Source organism: Magallana gigas, chromosome 3 (assembly GCF_963853765.1).
Source record: "Magallana gigas chromosome 3, xbMagGiga1.1, whole genome shotgun sequence".
In the NCBI taxonomy this organism is placed as follows: Eukaryota; Metazoa; Mollusca; class Bivalvia; order Ostreida; family Ostreidae; genus Magallana; species Magallana gigas.
In genome coordinates this window covers 58,828,684-58,839,598 of record NC_088855.1, presented here as the reverse complement: position 1 = coordinate 58,839,598, position 10,915 = coordinate 58,828,684, and the positions used below count along the sequence as shown (strand labels likewise).

The window sequence follows — 10,915 nt, the reverse complement described above, 5'->3', positions numbered from 1 at the left end:
CCGATTTGTAAATACAGTATCTGCGTAAAAAAGTACATATATTTCAAAGCTTTAATGTACGAAATGTCATACTGACCTTATCTTGTTTAATACAGTAGTTTCGTTTCAGGAGAGAAACATTCAATATTCAAGGGAACACAATCATTTTTATGTATTTCAGATTATTAGCGTAAATAATGAAACAGAGTTATGCTAAAATTTGGCATATTTTTATTATTTTCTGGATTATTTTTTACGACTTAGAATTAGTCAGGCGCTGTCATATGACATAATATAAGACCGTAAATTGACAAAATACTTAGATCTTGCTACACCTTGACTTTTGAATAATTTCACAAGCATATTAGTTTTATGAAATATCTAACAAACCAGGAACGAAGAAAAAAATTATAACACTATCCGAGAAACGACTGTGTCCTAATTCGATCTTTAGTTGATAGTCTTAGACCTTGTTGATGATTTTTACTGTATATATCATATATCGAGTATTTACGGAGAAAGCAATGCTCTCCGATTCGATGAACACCACTTATTTCTTGGGGTTTTTTATTTTAATTATTCAAACAATATAAGAATACACTGCTTGAAATCACATATTATAGACATTGTTTTATGAGTTGGTTGATGAAGAAATTGACAGTTTTCTGATTCAATTCAAGTTTTCATCAGTACTCTGTGTGCACACTTGTCTGATTAATATTATAAACGCGAAACAAAAACATGCAATTGCTCTCGATAAAGAATAAGGCAGGTTTTAAATAAGCTAAATATTAAATTTTAAAAATCGTTTACCTGATGCAACTTTTAAACATCCTGTCACTTTTTCCTTACACCGTCGTCCATAATATCCGAGGGGGCATTCCCAACTACAGCTGTCACCGAACCTTCCAATACAAGCTGCATCACGGCAATTAACAATAAACACATAAATTAATGTTACAGCTTATATATGTATTAGATGTTATGCTTCGTTACAAATATTTTCTCAACTAAGCTCAACATTTAAATATTTCATAAGTCAAAACAAAAATTTCCATCCTAACCTACACATTCCTGCAATGTGTCATCGAACAGATAACTTGTACACCATGTTGGAATAACTCTGAAATATTAAAGTGCATCAATGATTACAGTAATTTATGATTTTAAATATAACTTTGTTTACATATAGTATTTGATTATAGCATATGCTATGATGCTTCATCTGGTAATTGTAAGCAGCTGGTTTATAAAGCAAATGTAATCATATCAGTGCATACGTGTTATTGTCACAGATCCCATCGTCAGCATACTGTAAATTCCTAATTAAACGCGAGGAATTAATATCCGCGTAATATCGCGAGAAGCACCCTTCGGGAATTTTAAAATCCCGCCATTATTTTCTGAGAGTTGAAAACTATAATAAATAAAGAGAAAGGTTCAACGTTCGCGATTTTATATTCTCGCGATTTGATACAAACCAGCGGGATCGCTGAATTAAGTACATGTACTCGCGTGATATAAGGACTATACAATAGCTACTTCCAAACAGGATTGGAATCAAAAGTTTCATGTGCTTTGAATTTATTTCTGTAGAAATCAAATTAAAAATGTTCTTGTATCATTTCATAGTATTAATATTGACTTTTGAACTTTTTTGTATTAGATAGTCTTAAACCTAAAATCGAAGTTTAATAATCCTGTTTACTTTCCTGAAATACAAATTAGGCATGAGGTCTACAAAGTACTCTCTTTAAGAGACCATCTCTGCCTAATGAGGTAAGTTGAATATTTCATATACTTCTGAAGACTTGAAACATTACACAGAACTATGGGGAGCCATTAACGATCTCGTAATAACATCCTGTTGTATATTGTGTATATTTCAACTTTGTACATCACAACTCAATTACGTTTTAGAGAAGTGTTACTCCCAATTGTTGACTTATGACATTTATAGCTTTAAAACATCTTCCTTATAAAACTAAATTATAATTTATGGTAAGAGTTATTAAGTAGACAAAAAGGATATTTTAGTTGAATATGTGATTATCAATTTCAAAGACAATCGATTAACACTCCAGTTTAATTGTGCGTGTGTGTCCGTCGTTTTAACTTTGTACGTTCATTATGTATTATAGCTTTACTAGGTGAGATGTTACTTATATGTTATGAAGATTAATAGTGAGTTACATTTCAAAATAGAACAATATACATTATTTTTCGAACACAGTTCAAAAGTCGTTGGCTTATACAGTCAAATCTTTGTCGCCAAGTAATTAATCTGCAAATAATAATTAGCAGTCTTATGTAGTCTGGTTTAAATCAATGTACGATAAACAGCAATAAAATTAGAAAAAAATGTGTATTTCATGCAAATAACAAATACCAACATTAAAAACTTCCTCTTGATGCTCGCATAAACTGGTTGGTGACGTTATCAAATCCTGTGATCATATTAATCGAATCACGTTTTAAGACGTTTTTTATGCCTTTAGCAGCTTGAATAAATATCAAATGTTTATCCATACACCACGACTTTTAGCGGACACAGTTGATAACATTGTAAAACAGTACCTAAGGGTATATGCAAGGATGTAAATTTAGTGATGAACATTTTTTTGAGCTTCTACAATAGATTAAATGTAGCCAACGTAAAATATCCATGAAAGGAGAAACCTGCTTTACCTTATAAGAGCGAATGAAAAAACCAATAAAACATTTTAATCAAGCAATTTCTATAACTTACTTAGAGACAGTTATTTTTTTTTTATTGATCAAACCTTCGTCACATTTTTCTAAGTTGAATAAATATTAAACTTATCCGTTCTATGTTATAATCAATTTTTCGAAATTACAAACTTAAAGTCAAAACCAATTGTAATATTTACCAAAACATAATTTAAAAAAAGTTATTTAGTAAAGTATATGGTGACACGTTTTCTCATTAGTTAAAAATGATTCATATTCATTTATTTATTTCAATGATAAATGAATATATCTTCAATAGATATTTTTTTAATCAACAATAATTATAGAATATCATTACTATATACATAATATCAGAGTACAAAACCAATCCCAGATAAGTAAATTTATTTTTGAGGAGGTTAGCATTGTAATATCAAACAAATTAAACGTGTTGAATTAAACATACAAATGTTTGCACAACGATTAATTCCTCTATTGTTAAAATACCACATTCGGCTCATGGATATAACAGAAAAACAATAAGACGTGTGCAGTCATAAGAAAATAACACTCACATTTTTTGTGAGTTTTAAAGGCAAAAAGTCTATGATCATTAATTATACGTATCTTCACATTATGTTTCTTAAATTTCATCAGAATGTCATCAAAATACCTCATTATATTTCTGACTAAATATATTTTTACAAACATATTTGTGATTCAAAAATTATATTCATGAAAGTCGAAACATTTCGTTATGAAATCTTACACATCACGCAGGACCTTGAGTGTAAAGTACATCTTTAGTGTTGCTATCTTTAAACGAATATTCTCCTTGGTTCTCCTACTAACACATCGTCATGTTTCCATACTCCTGATCGTACTGTCCTTCATCAGATGATAGAGTCCTACCATGATGTCTTACATCCAGTGATGAAGTCCTGTCATGATGTCTTACATCCAGTGATGAAGTCCTGTCAGGATGTCCTTTATTCAGTGATAAAGTCCTGTCAGGATTTCCTACATCTAGTAGTAAAGTTGTATTAGGATGTTCCACAAAGGAATAGGTTGCCGGAGAACCATGTTTTACACCTTCCTCTACAATTTATATATTCATTTGTAAGAATAGCAGTAATATTTTCTCATATAATTTAAGTAATGGACAATAACAAATTGCAAATCGAGTTCACAAAGTAAAGCTGATACGAGTAGCGTTCAATAAATAATGTCACTAGTAAGATTTTATAGAATACAGGGTTCAATTTATCTTTGAATTTCTTTTCACGCATAATCTGGTTTATATTCTATTTATTACCGTTTATATGAACACGTTTCATCATCGAACACTCCTTTAACAAGCTGATATATAACCCTTACTCGAGACACTGTATGAAAGTATGACTAGTAAGTCATCTTCCAAAAAGGCTGAAAAATGGCTACATAAAAGCGTCTGTCAAACTAGGTAAAGATTCTAATGAAAATTTTTTAAGAAAAGTGTGATATGTTTGGAAACAAATAAATGTCATTGAGACAAGTTTACAGGTGGGTCAGCAAATTTCAAAATGACCAAACATACTTTAGGGATAAGCAACGTCCTGGAGAACCTCGTATGGCTTCAACAGATGCAATAGAATAATGATGGTCCATTAACCATTAAACGAATATCAAATTTAGTAGGCATTTCATTGATAACAGTATTTATAATTTTAAAGAAAAACCTTGGCCCCTAAAAGGTGGATACCTTAACATAAAAACAATATGCGGGTTGAAATGTGTAGAAACCTACTTAAAATCTACAGAAATTGCAATGGACTACGTTAAACTGATATTGTTACAGGTGATGAAACGTGGATACATTATTATGAATCTCAGAGGAAAACTGATAACTAGATGTGGTTGAAGCTCTGTTATAGCAAAACGATGCGATAGTACAAAGAAATTATTATACACAATTTTCTGAAATAGTGAAGATCATGTAGTTAAAGTTGCTGATCAATCACCGGACATGTATACATATATTATGTGCTCTATAAAGTTAAAAACATTACGAAAGGAAGTAATAAAAGCCTTGAATTTGCAACATTCGATTCTTCATAACAGCGTCTTAGCACATAAGTCACAGATTGTGAAGTTATTTCTTGGAAAAAGAAAAATGTGTTTTCCCCATCATCCCTATTCACTCGACTTTATTCTTTTTTTTCTAAAGTAAAATTCTTACTGCCATTTATCAGTATACTATCATAAATGTATCCTTTCCCAAAACATTATATGAGATAATATGATGCTTAGATAAATCAGTTGAAATGATGCGTGTTTGCTAAAAGAGAGCGTTTTGAAAGTAACCATAAAAATAGCAAAAAAATTCTTACAGTGTTATTGTTGTAACAACAATGATATTATTCATCAAACGCCCATCGTATATACGTATATATTTAAGATTAAGCAAGAGAAAATTCTTTACCATTTGTTGCATTGCTACTGGTATGGACTTTAGAGGTTTTTGGTATCTTTTTCCTGTTCATTATGCGTTAAAAGGGAAAAAAACAGTAAAGAGAAGTATTTTTATATGGTCATTTTTCAAAAAAAAAAGTCACACTTAAAAGAAATAATATAATGACTTCTTTAAAAAAGTAAAAAACTCGATGTTTTTTATGATTTCAAAAGATTTTGAATGGGACTTTTTGTGATTCTTTTTATCTCATCCAGGCATCTAGCTTTAACAGATTTTCTTAACAAAGTTCGTTTGCCTATGTCCGCAAAATAAAATATTTTTTTGTCTGTTTACATTTTTTCTGTTTTGAATCGCTAAACAGACATCAAAACCTGGCAAGAGGCACACAAGTAGTACATAAATTTAAAGTTTGTTCACATTCAATGAACAAAGTTACCTAATTCAAAACAAAGTGCTCAAGAAACAAAAATAAGCGCACATTTTACGCGCATGTAACAATTCGTTGTGTTAACTGTTGCCAACTGTGGTGCTAACGCTAAGGGTAATATAATGGATTATCAACTGCGTCTAAACCAATCAGTTTTCAGTATTTAACATGAAGGTATAATTATGACATATGGCCAACATAATCTTTGCAAACTGTTAACTACTAAGATTGATTCTGGAGCATGTCTGAAAAAATTGCTTACCTCCCTCGATTCGGTTTTTGCAGCTTTAACGTATTTCTGCACATTCGGTTGCTTCGTTCTACTCTCCTGACCGGTTTCTTGTTAGGACGCACGACTGCAGCATAGATGACTGGTGAATCGCTAGTTATGTTATCTGATGACACTGATGAAATTAAATAGCAGATAAACAAAGCCTTTAATAAAACTCGTCGTTTTGAGAAAAAAAAAAACGAAAATTTGGAAAGAAAGGATTAAAACCAAACCGTTTGATGCATGTCTTTCAGTGGAAACTATGGGGTAACCTGTAGTATTTTTTCTTGCTCTGTGGTGTAGTATTAAAATTGTATTCATGTATTAATTATGTAGAAATGAAGTATATCACATATAGATTTCTATAGATTTCCGACTATTGTGGTTATAATAATATGTATCTCACCTGTAAATTACATTTAGAAGTACCACCAACAGCACGATTATGATGAATAATGATGCAAACAACGAAATTTTTAAAACGGTTCCAAACGGTTTTCCTTGTTGCTTGTCTATAATTTGATTAGGTTACCGTTATTTAAAATTCACTAAACGCATGTAGGCTAAAGGTTTCCTTGATTATATAATAAAAAATATAGAAATGATAAATATAAAACATTATGAAATTAACTTGTTTCCAAATGCACACCTTAAAATGTGCCTTCGTTGGAAGAATGAGTAAGTAAATGTTTCACTCACCCATAATTTGCTGAATAAATTCATATTGATGCTTATACATATTTTTACATATCTAACTAAATGTATATAAAATATATTCTATTCAATTTTTATGTCTTACAATGCATTGATAAAGATGTATACTTTTCATGAGGTTTTAGAGAGTTTTTACATGTACATATATAAGGGGGAAATCAGAAGCAATTTATTTCAAAGTAAGATGAATTGACAAATAAAGAAGGCGCTAAAACTTAGGTATAGCAAGTGTGAAAAATGAGAATTTCTGATGAAATGTTCAACAGGATACTTTTAATAAACATTAACCTGAGCTCTTTTCATCCACAGATGTTGAAGTTTTCTCTGGAAAAATGAATGATAAAATTAATTATGAAATTATGATTTCCTTTATTTTATAATAACAAAAAAAAAATGAAATATTATAAAATTAACTTGTTTCTAAATGCACAACTTTAAATGGTCCTTCCTTTTGTGTTTTTGTTTTGGGTTTAGAACGGGTTATAAAATATTTCACAAACCCTGAATTATCTAAATAAACTCATTTTGATGCTCATATAAATTCTAAAATATTAAACTAAACATAATCGAAACATATTTTAATAAAATTTATTTTTTTATAGTGCATTAATAAAAATGCATACTTTGTGTGAGGTTTTAAAGAATTTTTATATGTACGTTTATTTGAGGAAAGTCAGTAGCATCTTACATTCAATTCAAAGTAGGATAAATTAACGAATGAATACGGGGCTAAAAGTTGGGTATAGCAAATATGAGAGAAGAAAATTTTTGAAAGAATGTTCGACAGGATACTTTTGACGAACATTTACCTTTGCTTTTTTCATCTATGGATCTTGAAGTTTTATCTGGAAAAATAATCAAATTGATTATGAAAAAAATTATTCGAATAAACAATTTCTTGACGAGGATGATCATGTTTTTTATTTGTTTCTAAAATACCGTTGAATAAATGGGATTGTGTAGTCAAAATTATTATTTTGTAATCATCGACAATTCTATTGATGGGAATTTAAAAACTCAAAATCCAGGATTGAACGGGCATATCAACTTGTGATAATTGTGATTACAATCATAACTAGACTCTAGTTGGAAAAGCAACAAAAAGGTCTTCCGTTTTGTACGGAAGCGTTTTAGTGCCTATATATATATATATATATATATATATATATATATATATATATATATATATATATATATATATATATATATATATATATATATATATATATATATATATATATATATTTTAAATTCCAACTTTAATCTTGGAAGTTCCTGAAAATTTCAAGAAAATCTATCCAGCCATCTCTGAGAAATCTTGTGGACAAAAAAAGGGGGGGGGGGAATAATAAGAAACATTACAATCACGATAACGGAAGACCTTAATAAATTCACAAGCATTTGCAAGACACAGTGCAATTTACCCTGTTCCAAGTTAGATTATACCATTTAAACTTAAATGTCGATGTCAATTAAGAAAAAAAATCTCTCAGAAATATGATTAAATATTGTTTACCAAAATTACCAAATTACCACAATCTCAAATTATTCACAAAAATGAGTTAATAAGGATAAAAAAAAAGTTAGGAAAAAGAATTAAGAAAGAAATAAAACCAGCAACCTCCTGAAGCAAACCGTATATTTCAATTGCAAACAAAAAAATATGAATGACTTTTTACCAATATAATAATGATAATTTATAGAGAATATTCTTTAAATTAAACAAATATTTTATTATGCAAAAAAGTACATAATGGGAGTGCCCATGTAAGTCCTATCCCTAAGGATCAAAGTTACAACTGATGCAGAATACTCAAACAAACTTTTTAGAAAGTACATGATTGACATAGAGAATGCATCCATATACCTGTATTTATACATCCTGACACATCGTCACATTCGTCAGCATTACAAGTACAGGTTTCATTACACTGCTCTCCATAATATCCCTGGGGACACTTTGGTCTACATAAACGTCGTCCAATACATGCTAGAACAAAACAAATGGTAATATAACCAAATATTTCGGGATTCAATATGTAAAACACGATATAAAATATTGCATTATACTGATATGTATTTATTTATCTCGGCATGATATATCTATATTGGAGGCATACATACCGCTGCATATTTTTTTAATTGTACCATTGTGGTGGATATTGTAAATCTCATCATCACTACAACACGTTGATAGAAATCTGAAAAAGAAAGGGCCCAGTGAACCTTTCATAAGTATCGTAAGTGTACATGAAAAGTGAAAAAAAGGACCTACAAATGTAGGTGTATATTGTACATACGTTCTATAGTTACAACTTGCATCTTTCTGTTTGTTAGCAATAACAAAGATATTTCCACAAAAACCCACAACCAAGTACAGTGCGATAGTCTTCATTTCAAAAATAAAAGGATACGTTAAGTTGTCTCCCTTTATACCATCCTTGTTGACTTTTGGACTAGAACTAGACAATACTTCAAAACTGTTTAGTTCCGTCCCGTTCGATCAAGTAGTATTAGATTAATAATTACTAAATAATACAAAATAAACCAATTATTTTATAGTTACTTAGTGTCTTTAAATGTTGTAACACATTTATCGACAACAGTGAAACGGTGAAAACGTTATTATTATAAAAGTGTATCGCACCATTGCAGTAAATATGTTTGCATTATCAATAGTATCAGTTTCTGCGATACTTATATTATTTATTCTTACTAAATTTTTAATTGATTTAAAAACAAATATTGAGAATGATTAAATAACAAGAAATACATTCTTGCACAAATTGGTTCTTTTAGAATTGTCTAGCTATAGAATAGCGTACATCAGCAAACAGCAAAATTACATGTAATTCAAAGTCTGCTAGAGTTTGCTCCAAAGGGTATTGTTTTTAATGTGGGATTGACACTTGTATATTGGAATAAGTATTTTCCTCGTTAATGTTTCAAAATTAATCTAATCAGAAATGTTAAAGGGGCATGGTTAGGATTTGATTCAAAAATAATTTTTCCAACTTTGATGTTTACAATGCTTTAGTATGCCATTTAAATATGCAACCAAAATTTGAGTGACATTCTTTGAGTTATAAGCGAGTTACAAAACTTACAATTCTTTATTATGTAAACAAAGCTTTTGTTAACATTTTGAATGTTGAAGTGAAAAGCCCAACTTTAGACATTAAATAGATGTGTTCAACGTTAGGAACTGTTTATTTATCCTTAAAATGAATAAGAATATAGACAAATCAGCTTGAAAAAGATTTTTACTGGTATATTGAACCTATGTAAACAAAAACAGGACAAGACCCTTGTTTACATATGAAAGAATTGTGAGCTTTGTATCTTGCTTATAACATAATGACTGACTCTCAAATTTCATTTGATCGTTAGAAATGCATTTCTAAAGCATTGTAAATAATAAAAACAGCATAATAATATCACCAAAATCGTGACCATGCCCCTTTAAACAACACTGGTCATATGTTGGGACCCATTTTACATATTCAAAACGTTTTCCAATAATATTACAGTTATATTGTATTTTTCTAACGATATTTTAGACTCACGTTTTTTTTTTATAACTTTGTTCTTATATTAAAAGCAACAATGATCTACATCAAAATGTTGGGTTCTAGTTAGCAAAGTAAAGAATTTCAATTCAAAGCAATAAGGTGAAATGTTGGATAATGTATTAAAACAAAACTCGCAACTGGTCTTTTGTTTGTTATATTATAGTCGGTGACATCTGTAAATCTTTCTTCCTTCTGTGCCCTAATGTGAGGTGAATTCCTTTATTCGGATACGAACGACTATCGATGGCTTAAACTTCGATCTCTCGAAGTAAAATCATTGTGTCGATCTTTTTATATAACCAATCAAATGCACTTTTGATCTCTCGAGAAAAATAACCTTTGATTCCGTTATTCATAATTTTATTAATACTTCCTTTCTGGTAAACCATATAATATTGCAAAAAGCATGTTTTACTAAACATAGTTTAAAATAATATAATGAACAAGTATAAAATTGTAAATTGTGCCTTTTCAATCATCAAATCAATTATTCTAATTATAGAGCATATTTCATGGATGCTGTCAAAAAGGTTTTAATAGGTATACATGTATGTATACTGAGTGGTAATATAGCAGTTTTCTCGATTGTTTCAACAGCAACATTTAAGATGTTTTTACAAAGGAATACTTCATGACAGGAAATCATATATGATAAAACGAACAGATAAATTATAGATTCAGTTCTTTAATGTAAGATCGGTTAATGTATGATGAAAAATGACAATAACAAACTGTCAACCATCTCAAAAATCCACGAAGCAAAATACAAATTTAAGCAGAGGAACATGGACCTATAAAAAGATTAAAAT

General features: G+C 29.7%; 1 long non-coding RNA gene across 1 annotated transcript; it reads right to left on the bottom strand.

Moving 5' to 3' along the window:
- Nucleotides 1-3,093: 3,093 nt before the first annotated feature.
- On the bottom strand, nt 3,094-8,926 carry LOC117692940 (uncharacterized). The gene is made up of 8 exons (XR_010711623.1): nt 8,835-8,926; nt 8,659-8,735; nt 8,402-8,524; nt 7,344-7,379; nt 6,054-6,858; nt 5,812-5,953; nt 5,132-5,184; nt 3,094-3,768 (listed from the first exon to the last, which is right to left on the bottom strand). It is a non-coding gene; the product is annotated as an uncharacterized lncRNA (long non-coding RNA).
- Nucleotides 8,927-10,915: the final 1,989 nt, after the last annotated feature.